At 31.5% G+C, this 13,806-nt stretch overlaps 2 protein-coding genes, 1 long non-coding RNA gene and 1 pseudogene across 5 annotated transcripts in view; 1 reads left to right on the forward strand and 3 right to left on the reverse strand.

The window, feature by feature from the left end:
- LOC149876724 (uncharacterized) overlaps positions 1–13,806 on the reverse strand; it is a 316,490-nt gene that overhangs the window by 244,591 nt on the left and 58,093 nt on the right. The window lies entirely within an intron of this gene.
- LOC149876737 (uncharacterized) overlaps positions 1–13,806 on the reverse strand; it is a 112,021-nt gene that overhangs the window by 58,141 nt on the left and 40,074 nt on the right. The window lies entirely within an intron of this gene.
- The window catches only part of LOC149876741 (uncharacterized), a 103,393-nt gene that overhangs the window by 23,952 nt on the left and 65,635 nt on the right, over positions 1–13,806 (forward strand). The gene's annotated exons all lie outside the window — the stretch shown is intronic.
- LOC145202201 (uncharacterized) lies at positions 3,145–7,947 on the reverse strand (annotated as a pseudogene).

Consider the following 13,806-nt stretch of genomic DNA (forward strand, 5'->3'; position numbering starts at 1 on the left):
ATTTATCAATTTTACATATCTACTTTTTATAATATTATTTTTTTATTTCTTTAGTTCTACCGCGTTCTTCTACCTTGCATCAATACTTTGGTTTAGTTTGCCTACTGACAGTTTGTGACATGAAATTCCATTCAAAACAATTAAGATAAGAATAATTTTGTTTACGGGTAATATTTATAAAAGGTAAACTATAATGTTATTTCTATTTGGTTTTAATACATTGAGTTTTTTTTACACTGTCAAGTAACATTGTTTTTAAGCAATAAACATTCACTCTGGCCGATGACATCCAACCTAGACGTTGTGTTCCACAGAGCATTATTGTATCATCACAAGGTAAATGTAACACGGTAAGCCTTGAGAAGCGTGATTATTTATTTTTATTATTTTTATGACTTCAAGTGCAAAAATGGCTCCCGACAGTCTTGGATTGGAACTAAGAAAGAAAATTATTGGCGATTACGTAAGTGGATTGTCACAAAAAAGGTATTTGTGATAAATATTGCGTGAAAAAAATGGACCGTATCAAGACTATGTTCCAAATATCGTTCTACGGGGAAGTTGGCAGCAGATAACAAAGGTGGAAGACCGCGTTCCACCACTTCTAGAGAGGATTCTATGATCGTCAAATCCGTCAAGAAGGATCCCTGGATATCATCAGTCGAGATACAAAAGCAATTAGAGCTGCCTGTATCGGACCGAACAATCAGACGACGTGCTGTTAAAGCCGGATTGTTTTATCGACGCCCTGCAAAGAAACCGCTGATTTCACTAAAAGACCAGAAGAAAAGACTCCTGTTTGCTACATCTCATATTGACTGGAATGTGCAGAAATGGCGAACTGTCCTGTTCAGTGATGAATCGAAGTTCAACCTCATTGGGAGCGATGGCATTTGCCGTGTACATCGACCGGCCGGAAAACGCCTCGATTTACGTTACTGCCATAAGACCGTGAAGCATGGTCGAGGCAATGTAATGGTCTGGGGGTGTTTTTCTGCTAACGGTCTAGGTCCAATACATCGAAACGATGGAATAATGGACCGTTTCATGTATAAAAATATCCTGAAAGATGTTATGTTACCTCATGCTGAATGGAATATGCCAATAAAATGGGTTTTTCAGCAAGACAACGAGCCGAAACACACTGCAAAAGTAGTCAAGCAGTGGTTTCAAGACAACTACCTATCGGTGATGGATTGGCCGCCTCAATATCCGGATCTCAACCCTATCGAGAACCTGTGGGAGATCGTCAACCGCAGAATTAATCGTGAAGGTGTTCGTAATAAGGATCAACTGTTTGAACAAATCCAAAAGGCCTGGGCAGCGATTCCACAAAGTTTCTTTGATCACCTGATCGAATCTATCCCTCAAAGATGCAAGGCTGTGATTGACAACAAAAGATTCGCCACGAAATATTGATAGCGAAATACAGCTTGGTAAATATTTTGTCGAGTTGCACTTGTTTTGTCCAGAAGGAAATCAACTTTTTTTAATACTTTTGATTAATTTATTAACTTTTGTGTGCAAATAATGAACTTTGTGATAAATAAAACTTGAAGAACTTTGTCTCTAAAAAGTTACATAGTTATTTCTCTAAATTGAAAAAATGCAGCACTTTTATGTAAAGAAAATACATTAGCATTATTTGGTTGCAAATGTTTTGTCCAATACTGTAAATAAATGAAAAGATATCGCAACTGGAAAACAAGCAAAAACTATAAAAGCTCGAAAAAAAAAAAAAAGAAAGAATCTAGGGTGTTGGAGTTTTTGTTAGAGGAAGAGATTTAAAGAGGATTTTAAGAGAAAAGAATTTTTAAGAGATTTAAAGAGGATTTTTAAGAGGAGAAAGAATTTTGTGATGAGAAGAGTATTTTGATGAATAAGCAGTTTAATAAGCAGTTAAATAAAAGAATTTCAAGTAACAATTTGTTTTCAAGCAATAAGCATTCACTCTGGCCGATGACAACAGTAGGCGAATCACCTGATGTAAATCGGCGGATCACGTTTTTTTTTTGTAGAACAATCATTAAACTTTACAGAGTTTCATTTAAACAATCGAAATATTAGACAAATCACTTAATATAAATTGGCGGATCACTTTTTTTTTGGTAGAACTATCATTAAAACTTGTAGAGTTAGATTAAAATAATGAAAATATTAGGCGGATCACCTTGTTTTTTTGTAAAACAGTCATTAAAATTAAAGGAGTTTGATTCAAATAATCAAAATATTAGGCGGATCACTTGATGTAATTTGGCGGATCACCTTGTTTTTTCGTAAAACAATCGTTAAAATTGAAGGAGTTTGATTCAAATAATCAAAATATTAGGCGGATCACTTGATATAAGTCGGCGGATCACCTTGTTTTTTTGTAAAACAATCATTAAAATTGAAGGAGTTTGATTCAAATAATCAAAATATTAGGCGGATCACTTGATATAAGTTGGCGGATCACCTTGTTTTTTTGTAAAACAATCATTAAAGTTGAAGGAGTTTGATTCAAATAATCAAAATGTTAGGCGGATCACTTGATATAAGTTGGCGGATCACCTTGTTTTTTCGTAAAACAATCGTTAAAATTGAAGGAGTTTGATTCAAATAATCAAAATATTAGGCGGATCACTTGATATAAGTCGGCGGATCACCTTGTTTTTTTGTAAAACAATCATTAAAATTGAAGGAGTTTGATTCAAATAATCAAAATGTTAGGCGGATCACTTGATATAAGTTGACGGATCACTTGATACAAATTGGCGGATCACGTTACTTTTTGAGTTCATAAAATTTATAAAACATTATAAACTTATATACTTTTTTTTTGTCGTTTAATAAACTTGTAATATGCAAATTCCTTCTAAATATTATATCGTTAGTGAATTTAAACTATATCTGAATCGTTTTTTTAAATGAATTATAACTCGCTTTAGTAACGTTTAAATGATCCGCCCCGCCGTTTGTACCGTTTAAATGATCCGCCCCGCTGATCCGCTCCGCCCCGCCGTTTGTACCTACTCAAAAAAAAGCAAAAAGTTACGGTAGGTTTTTTTATAGTTAGTAGAACTACGTTAATATTTCTTTGTTTTTTTAACGTTGTGTCAACGTTAGAATATAACGTTAAAAAGATTACGTTTACACAATGTTAGATTAACGTAAAGTAACGTAAAACGTAATTTTACCATAAATACAACGTAAATACAACGTTGTGTGCCGGCTGGGTATAATCCTCAGGTTTGTCCTAGGAGCATTTTTTATTTCAAATAAATCAATGGAATCTTTTAAAAGAAAGTTAAACGGTGCATTACAAACTATCCAATCATCTCCAGACCAGGTTTTAGCTACGTTTCTTTACTTTATGTTTGATGCACCTTTTATATATTTTAATTTGAGCCATCTAACACAAAGTTTGAAACAATTTGGTTTTAGCAACCTTTATTTATTGACAATTTCATTTGATTAAATTTAAAGTTTGAATTTAAGCTAATTTACCTTGCAAGTATCTTCATGTTAAAATATGTGATTCCCATATCAATTTTTATAGTAATCATTTCTTCTGCACTTATAACTGATAAGGCAGTGTCTAACATTTTCAATATTTCAATTTTATCCTTTACTCCAAACAAATTCAAAATAGCAGAAGTTACCTGAAATTGTGATGTTCTGGGCAAACCAGAGGTCACATTTAAAGAATTTATAACAGCTCAATGTCTTTTTATAGTTGCCCTCACACTATCATCAGAGCTGTCTTCTAATGCCTTTGAGTTGGAATTAAAGTGCAAAGGCTAGAAAGTAAGAGTTGAAATCAAATTCTATTTTAACAATTACAACAAAACAACCTTTTTTTTCTACCATAATACTTAAAATGCACCTTTGGTATACCTTTTGTCCTATTATATATGTTTATTTGTTATACCTTTGGTCCTCCGGAAGGAAAGGCAAAAGAGTTTGATTCAGAGTTAACTAGCTTTTGCTTTATAACATGCAATGCAACATCTTCTATAATCCATGGAATAACATCATTTTCTTTTGATAAAAACACATCAGCAAGAGTTGCATCAAGTCGATTTGTAGTTTTTTTGCAAATCTGAGTCTACAATAACTTATCACCGGTAAAATTTTCTTCGTGTAATTTTTTAAGCTCATTTTCTTTAACTGTATATTTAAATTTGCATTCGTTATTGCAGCCTAAAAAAATGTGCTATGTCATTTGTATTACATTAACAGAATTGTTCACAAATAATGCATTTTGCTTCTGTTTCCAACTTTCCTTCAATCTCCTTAAACAAACGCACTGAGCAAAACGAATGTTGACACTCTTTTAGTATTAGTATCTTGTACATTATGTCGTTGCATAACTTGCATATACATAACTTTAAATGTGGATTTGATACAGGATCAATTTCAATTACATTTAAACGCAATGTTGGTTTTATTATATTCTCAATTGAGCTATTTATGATCGGCCTGGTCAATCTCTTTTGATTTTGTTCCATGAAACATGGTCGACCAGGTTTTAATTTTTTTAACTTTCCTACCAGAAGTTTTGGGGAAACAAAAATATTTGTCTGTGCATGGTAATGACCAGTTGATTGTTTTAACACTGTTGCTTGAACCTTTTTTTAATGTTCCTTTAAATGGTATATTGATTGAACTTGGTTAAAAGGTCCTTGTTTAAAAAATATCTAAATACAGCAGTTATTTAAGATGAACAAAAAATGTGCAAAAAAAAAAAAATAACCGGTCTTTAGAATTAACTTCAAAAAAAGGAGAATAAAATGATACTTTCCGTATTGCTTCCATGACATATAAAACAAAAATCTTACACGGCACCAAACTAATAACACTTAATATTTAATAAACAAGTGAAGCAAATTAACACATCAACCAATGCTTGCCTGCATCAAGAGAAACCTTAGCTGCAAAACTCATTGTCTAAATAATTGCACTTTGCCATTTTTTATAAATTACAGCTAGCTATTACAATGCTCAGGTGTTGATGTTGGATAAGAGAACTCTGACTTGAGTTTGTCCCATTCAAATGTGTCTTGCAACACCTACTGATATGTTCAGTGTTTTCAAAAATTGAAGAGTTGCTGTCTTTAAGTTTGTGGGATAATCATTAAAATATTCCGCTCCTAAAAACTAATTTTGGTAAACTCAATACTTAGTTTTGCTGATTCCTTTTACGCTCTCATGATAAATACGGGAAAGGTTAGTTACTGTTCTATCGCGGAGGAAGCTCTGAAGTTCGATGTTAAAAGGTGTTAAAGGCTGGAGGGGGAAGGGGGTGGGGTGCCATGCATCGGTAAATGTACTATCACTGAGGAAACTTTTGAAGTTCAGTCGAAAGTCCATCAAGAAAATGCGAAAAGAAGCTTTTTTGTGTGCTCCGTTGAAGTTTTTAAATTGAAAGCGGCGTTGAAAAGGTTCTAAGTTAGGTTTTTGGTTATTCATGTTTTTTCAAATGTTTTATTTGTTCAGAAAGGAAATGTTGAACTACTGCAACAATTTAGCTTGGCTCAACAAAGTTGTACTCTTGGACCATTCATTCTTTGTTGTCAACATTTTCTTGACAAACCGTTTGCAAAGGAGAACACTTGGAAACTTCTTTAGATGTTGAGTTGTCATCAAGTACAGGCGTATTGGCTGAAGTACTTAGTGTCACTCAGAAGACAATTTGGATTTATCTCAAGAAACTTGCGTAGTGACGTACTTGAGAGACGTTTTCTTCTCATTAGGGTAGTTTAGACGAAAATTTTTTAAATTTAATTTGAATTTAACAGCAATAATCATTATCACTGATTTAAATCATTTATTCTAAATTCTTTAATAAAAAACCGAACTTGTATCGAGGTTCCATAAATAATTTTCGTTTTATAAACGTCAATTTTATTTTCAACAATAGCACTTAAATTACAATGTTAATTAGTTTCACTTGAATTACAATATTCATAAAAAGTTTTCATTGAAAATATTTTTCAAATCTGAGGAAACAAGAATTTTGTGAAGCTCTTGGAAAATCCAACAACATTTTTTTAGGAGGATGAAAATCTGAGATGACATAGATATGAGTTTTGCCATTCACTAATTTAAATTTAAAAGCATTTATTTTTGGGACAGGACCGAGATAATTTTGCTATTAAAATATATAATCAACAAACTTTGGTTCTTTTTAAAAGAATGACAATTGTTTATAGATTTTAGGGTTTCGACGCTGTTTCAACTTCGGGTGTTTACTGAGTGTGTAAATTTGTATTTGGATTCCAGAGGAAAAGATAAACTAAACAAGCATAAAAACAACGTTTAAGAATATTTAGGTTTATTCTTTTATTTTTTTTCTTTATTTTTTTTCTTTATTTCTCTTTATTCTTTTTGTGTTTAAAAAAAGCTCTAAAATTACCCCCGTTTCCATTTTTTTAAAGGTGTTTAACTACATTATTCTAAGCAAATCCATTGACGAACTCAATTATTTCAGCTAAGTTTAACTGGGGGAACTGCTTACGGAAGATTGAAAAAAAGAGGTGGTGTCACGAAATTAATATTTCCCATTAAAAAACTTCTCCCCTGCCAAAATATATTTTCTGGGGGGAAAGTTTATTTTGAAATAATATTTCCCCTCTTGTGTAATTTTTTCCTCCATCTGCGAAATAAAATTTCCTCCGTGACATTAGTTCCCCCTAAATATTTACTTAAATATACAAATTGATACGATTGCGCAATAAAATGTTAAAGAATGATCTAATTAAATACTAAATCTGAATAAATATACAATCTGTTTAAATGTGAAGTTAACCTACGTAAAAAACAAAGTTTCAGTTGAATCAAACGCATCAATAAGAAAAAAAAAAAAATGTCAGACAAGTTTAAACGAATAGATAACAAATCACTAAAATTATTTATGATTAATAACAAAATAACTTCGTGCAAGTTTAGAACGTTTTTTCGAATGTTTTAAAAAGGAACGGTTCGTTAGTTTTTGATTCTCTTTGGACTACTAATTAAATAGTTATTTAAAATCTGTATGAGTATCTCGTTATGCTGAGTGAAAAAATTTCATAAAATTGCGGATCACTTTTATGAAATAACTTAAAATTTTTAATTGTTATAGTTATTTGCTTTCAGTAAAGAACAAGAATATTTTTGAAATAGCGTAAATAAATTCTTTTGCAATATTTTGACCATTCCAATACGATAAATGGTGTAAAATTGCTAGTGGTTTTTCACTGGATGTTTTTATTTTAGTTCGGACTAAATTAATTGTTCTTACTGCTGACTTTGTTTCTGCTTTAGTTGGTAACCTTCCTCTAGTATTCCCACGGGATACGATCGAAAAAGATCTAAATAATCTTGCAAAGAAACGCTGTTAGTGTCTATATAAAGAATAGCTTGATTAATTGCGAGTGGATGATATCGAAGCACCTCGGTTATTTCTTACAGTTTTTCGTCATCGTTTGTTTTAACATTTCTCTTCATGAAAAGAAGACCGTCTTGTTGCGACAAAAGATTGATTTGGGCTTGATGAAAAATGTTTTCGATTGCGATTTTGCCAAAGTAAATGCGTTTGGTTTAGTAGAGACGTAACTCTCAAAAATCTTTACACTTTTATCACCCACGTTGTCAAAAATAAATAAAGTTTTTTCACTTTCAAAATAGTTATGTATTTTTTGTGATTACTTCAATATCGAAAGCACTGCTAAGAGAATCAATTATGCTTAGTCCCAATATTTGGCAAAAGTTAGTAATAGAGATTTTTAATTTTTCAAACCACACATCCAACCACACAACACTTTCAAACAGGTTGTTGTATATTGCTGCATACTTGCTAGCAAGCTGAGTTTTTCCGACTCCGGACATTCCAGTTACAACCGTAATTGACTTATCTGACTCTTTTCTTTCGTAAATGCAGTTAAGAACTTGATAAAGTTCATCGTCACGCGCAAAAAATGTCATTACACTGAAAACTGAGGGACGAGTGATTAATGCTAGAACACAAATCTGATTGTTAAAAACGCAACAACGCTGTTGTGATGTATTTTTGAAATTATATTTAAAACACTGTTGAGGAGCGTTTTAAATTTTTAACACTCCATCAGAGGTTTGCGTTCTGCCCGATTAGATTTCGTTTGAACGCCAGTTGCGAATTTTGTCGGAATCGGAATTTAGAAAAAAAAAAATCGTTATTTGCAAATTTTGTTTTAGATTTTGTTTAGAACTTAAAACCTCTTATTTGCAAACTTTATAGTTTTATACGCTAAATAGAAAATTCAGAATTTCAATCAAACGCGTTTAAATTCGGTCGGAATGCAGACACCTTCAATCCACAGCTGAGTGTTTCCTGTTTTTATTCTCAAGAGTAAACGAGTAAAAATAAATTCATGAACGATTTAAAAGCTTACAGCGACGGTAATAAAAAAAGTGAACAGAAAAAAATTTTAAAAAATATTGAGTTGTTAGAAATTTTTTTTGGTTTCATTTTTTTTTTTTTTTATGAAAATTTTCCTTTTCATGAAAGTTTTCATTCAAATGAAAATTTCGTTACATTTCGTCACGATTAACTTTTTTTAATCGCATATTGGTTACCACTCCTCTTCGTCACATCTTAATAATATTTTTCTAATATAAGAGAACAGTTAACATACCCAGTGGAAATAACAAATATTCCCATTGAATAGCTTTAATTTCAATTTTAGAAACTTCAAAGTAAATATTGCCCCTTCAAATATCACATAGACCTAATATAAAAAAAAAACAACATAAAAGTACTAATTTAATTGAATAATTTACTTGAATAAAGTTTTTTTAAGCTCATAAAATGTAATTAGTTGACACATCAGCACCAAATCATTTCACTTGCAAAAAGTTAATCCATCTTTCATGTCTCGCCATTTTGTAGATCGATTATCTTTACGCCGTCGGTTCAGCACTTGAGTTGTTCGTTCTCTTATTGTTGTAAATTTTTTTTTCTACATTTGCAATAACGAACTCATCAATCAAAAGACGTCGAGTAAATACTTTCCAATCATAAGTCAGCATATTTGCAAGCGCTGTAAATGCATTTTAGGGAATTAATTCAACCAAAAGACAAGTTTTTGTTTGGTTGTATTGAGTCTATCAAAAAAAGAAATCTCTTTAAAAAATCTAGTTACCTTTAATATCATCAAACTTGTTTTGCGTGTCATTTTGAGCATTAATAAATGTGCTATGATTTAGAAGATCGTTGAGGTATTAGTTCAGCTATTATAGATTACTACTGATAAATTACATAAGCAAAAATCTTTACATCCACCAAGCATTTGCGCATTGAATAAATGTTTGTAAATCAACTGATTTTACAGGATCAAAATGAACGGTTCTCGAGCTCTTGAAACCAAGTTTTTGCTACAGAAGTTTTCTAAAACTTTATTATTTCAAGAATAAAGTTCTTGAAATCAAATTTTTATAGGATTGAAACTTAAATAGAATTTGTTATATTGAGTCTGTTTAAAAAAGAAATCTTATTAAAATATTTAGTTACCTTTAACATCATCAAACTCATTTTGCGTGTCATTTTGATCATTAATAAGTTTGCTGTAGATAAGAAGATCGTTGAGGTATTAGTTCAGCTTGTTATTGATTACTACTGATAAATTACATAGGTAAAAATCTTTACATCTACGGAGCACTTGCGCATTGAATAAATGTTGGGATAACGGCTTTGCGTTAAAGTAAATCAACTGATTTCATAGGATCGAAACGAACGGTTCTCGAGCTTTTGAAATCAAATTTTTGCTACGGAAGTTTTCTAAAATTTTAATTTTTGCAATGGAAGTTTTATTAGTTCAAGAAAGAAGTTTACGCGTTTTAAAAATAGAATTTCTAAATGAAGGAATTTTTCAGAAAAAAGTTTTTTTTGAGCTTAAACTTAAGTTTTATAATGTCTAAAAAGGTCAGTCATCTAATTTACCTCATTAGAAAATATTAGTAAATCCAGGCTTAATACGAATACGAGGTGTTAAAAAAAAGAGAAAAATTAAACAGGAGTTCTTAATCTATTTTGATGATATTTCTAAAATGAAAATAAATCGAAGATTTTTTGTGGAAAAAAAAATTATTTAAAAAAGAATTTGCTCTTTAAACAAGAAAAAATAAAGTTTAAATAAATTAAAGTTTTCGAAAATTACGCTTGAAATATTATTCATTGTAATGTTATGTAGAACATTTAGAAATGCAACGGCGCGAATTGATATAACATTTTCACCTCCAGTGACCGCGTTACTTAACGGAAGGTAACATGCAGATCTTAACACAACATAAAAAAATACAGTTTTCTGTATCTTCTTTTATTGAAGATATATCTGCCACTTCAAATTTTTCTATAAACTTCGTACTGGTTTCGGCTGTAAACTACGTACTGGTTTACACTGTGCAATAAGATCTCCATTTTTTTTTCCTGCTTAGTGTTAACATGTTTAGAACGGCCTCTTGATGGTCTGAACCATAATTTGTCTAGTTTTTCTTGAACCTATATAATGAATGAATTTAAAACAAAAACTATACCGTCAATCCTGTAAGGATGCAACTGAATCACGCAGCATAGTTGCATAATAAACGAGAAAAAATTAAAAAGAAACCAAACTAAATCACTTAAAATTACCAAGCGAGATTCTTTGATCTTCAAAACGAGACTGGTGTGATTTTTTTTTTTTGTTCAATCAGAAAAGTTTGGAGTAAATAAGCACTTGTGCATAGAAGTTTGATTTAACAGAAGTTTGATTTATTTTTAAACTTCATCTAATTTCATTTGTTTAAATACCACGAGCCATCAAAAATATCATTTGTCATTTTACGTTTTTAAATTGGTAACAGCTTTTCTATATTCACATAGCAAGAGCCATCAATGAAGTCAAGCCACGTGACTTAATTAAAACGATCGAGTTATGTAATTAAACGTGTAAAGTAGTCGTTTAATACGTAGAAAACGATCCTAAATGAAAACCCCATGAGGATTGCAAAAAATCAGTGCACTTTTTGTGCATGAAAAAAGCTGACCGGGAAATAAATGTCTTTTGAATTGGTAGAAGACACAAGTTGGTGAAAAGCGGCATAAATATTTCTGAAGAAAGTGTTCCTTGTGGCATTTACAACACAAGAGGATCCCCTTATAAAGAAGAGATTCTGGCACCTTAAGTTGCACACAAACACATCTTCGCAACTTCTTCATGATTGTAGTTTAGCCTTTGGTACGGACATTCCGTACATTTAATTGTTTAAGTCGCTAAATTGAAGAGTCTGTTGGTCTTTAACTGCTGCATTTTCCCGCTTTCATCCAACTGAGAAAATATATAAACAGTGTTTTTCAGTTATAGCTCGAGGCTACAGGCATTCTGCTCCCAGAAAAAGACATCAAAACCTTGAGGTTATGTTGTCTTGTTCTGAGAGTAGCAACCTTTTTTAATCAGATCCGGTTGGTGCAGAATTGCGTCAGCCATCATTAGCCCTAAGGAGGCTTCTCCAAGGAATTCTGTTCAATTTAAATAAGCCACTAGAGAACAATTATTTCCTTTAACAACAGGTACAACAACAGGTACAGGAGAACCCTAACCGAACTATTACAAAAAAATTTTTCTCATCTTTAGTAAAGTAAATCACTTTGTTAATGCAAAAAACGTTTTCAAATGTGTAAGAAAAAAGTCCATAATTTTCCTTCTCCACTCCTCACTCCTCCCCTAAAACTTATAGAGTTAACTCTTAAGCCACTAAATCGGTTAACTTAAAATTGCTATGTCGGCATTTACTTAAAAATTTTGAGGAGATCCTCAAAATCTAGGAAGAAGATCAAGGTGTCGTTCATATTGTCTATTGGGGATAAGTGACGAGTTTTCCTTTGTGGCTTTTGAAAGAGCTTTTTTTTATAAGTAACAGAACTTTGTTCCACCATCTCTTGAAATTTTATACAACATCTCTCAACATAAGCTTTCATTCATTTTCAATAAACACTTTAACACTTTGTCAAAATTGTTTCGAGGGATTCAACGGCACAAACTCCTGCTGAGATGTTAAATGTAGAGGATTTAAATGGATTTAAATCGAAAATTCAAAAGTTTTGTACAAATGGACCGAAATCTTTAAGTGCCAGTGATTTAGTTTTTAACTTCACGTTTCGGTTTAAAATTCAATGCATTGGTAGGACAATATCTTTAATTTCTTTATAGTTTTTACCTTGTTTACGGATTCGATCAATAAACGTTTCTGACCAATAAAAGTTTTTCCTTAGTGCAATTCTTTCCACGGCCCTATCCACGGCCCATTTAGAAAGTAAATTTGCGTTTTTCAGAAAAAAAAAAAGTAATCTCAAAACGAAAAAAGCGAATTTTGGAATTTATTTAAAAAACTGTTCCAATGACAAACCATTCATCTCTAACTATTTTAAAGCAGAAAACTTTTATAGAAATACAATCATAATCAAAGTGCTGAGAACTAACATAATCAATGTGCTGAGAACGAATGTAAATACCAAAGACCCTGAGGTAATTTGGGCAAGAACGTCCAGTTTCTAAAGTTGTTATTCGACCACAGCCGTGCAGTTTCAATTTTGCAAGTCGCTAAAAAAATTAAAAGACCCTTATTACTTACGGCTCCCATTTATAGGTTTACATTCGTAATGCCCCCTATCACCAATTATGCTGGGTTGCAAAAAAGTTTCTACACACTCGTGTCTTGAAATAAAAAGCTCTTTTGGAATTGGACTTCTTCCGAAAAAAATTTTTTTTCTGAAGCAATCATTTTAATCTGTTTTCATGATCATAATAAAACAAAGTCTTGAGTACGTTAATAACCTGTATGATTGTCATTATTTGCTAAGCAGTTCAAATTTCTACAACAAAAACTTTCACACAAGTATTGGATATATTGAACAGGTATGTTCTCCCATTCATTTTTAATCCTGGAAATTAGCTGGTCTTTTGTTCGAATTCTTGGTTTTTTTTATGTACCTTGTCCTTTAAATATCTATGAAAGAAAATTTAAGCTTTTTAAAATTGTTTTTCTTTGCTCAAAACTTAACAAAACATTCAAACTTAACAAATATACAGCGCTAAATAAGTATCGATCCTAAGTTGTTTAACTTGGGCCCTATTTCAGATTACTTGCATGTTAAATCTTTTAAAAAACGGACGAGCTATTCTTTTCTTAGAAGTTATCTCAGTTGACTTTTAAACAAGTTTCAAGTTTAAAACAAGTTTCAAGTTTCGCGAATAATTAATAAATGAGAGAAGGAAAGCACAAAACGATATTGTGATGTGTAAGAATAAAAGTGCAAGAGAAGAAGACATTAATTGGCGGGGATCTAAATTCGAGGCAGATGGTTGCTACCGGAGGCAGCACCATCCAATCATTACCGTTTACAGTTGATGTCAATATGCTGACAAATGATTACTGATATTCCTCCAAGATCTGAGTTTTGAAGGCTTCAATTAATCTTTTACAAAAGTTTTTATAAATGGTTTTTTCCCGACCTTTTGTAATCTCGGTCTTTTTTTTCTCTAAGGTGGAAAACCCCTCAGAAATATGAAATTTTTGAAAAAAAAATATCATTCTCTTGTTTTGCGCAAAATTTATCAAAGATTCACATTCTGAAAACCATTTTTGAAAATTTGCTTTTCAATGTTCATTTAAATAGATTTTACTGAACCCTCGTATTTCAAGCTTCCTTAACAACCGCCAAAACAACGGCCTTATTTTTTTCAACATTATTTGCTATTTCAACATAATTTTCACTATTAATCTTTTTTTTTTGGTAGAATACTTTTCTTTCTCCATTATACCAAATAA

This window comes from Hydra viridissima, unplaced genomic scaffold, assembly GCF_058129835.1.
Source record: "Hydra viridissima isolate aposymbiotic clone 2 unplaced genomic scaffold, HvirCarnegie_v1 scaffold_18, whole genome shotgun sequence".
NCBI classification, from domain to species: Eukaryota; Metazoa; Cnidaria; class Hydrozoa; order Anthoathecata; family Hydridae; genus Hydra; species Hydra viridissima.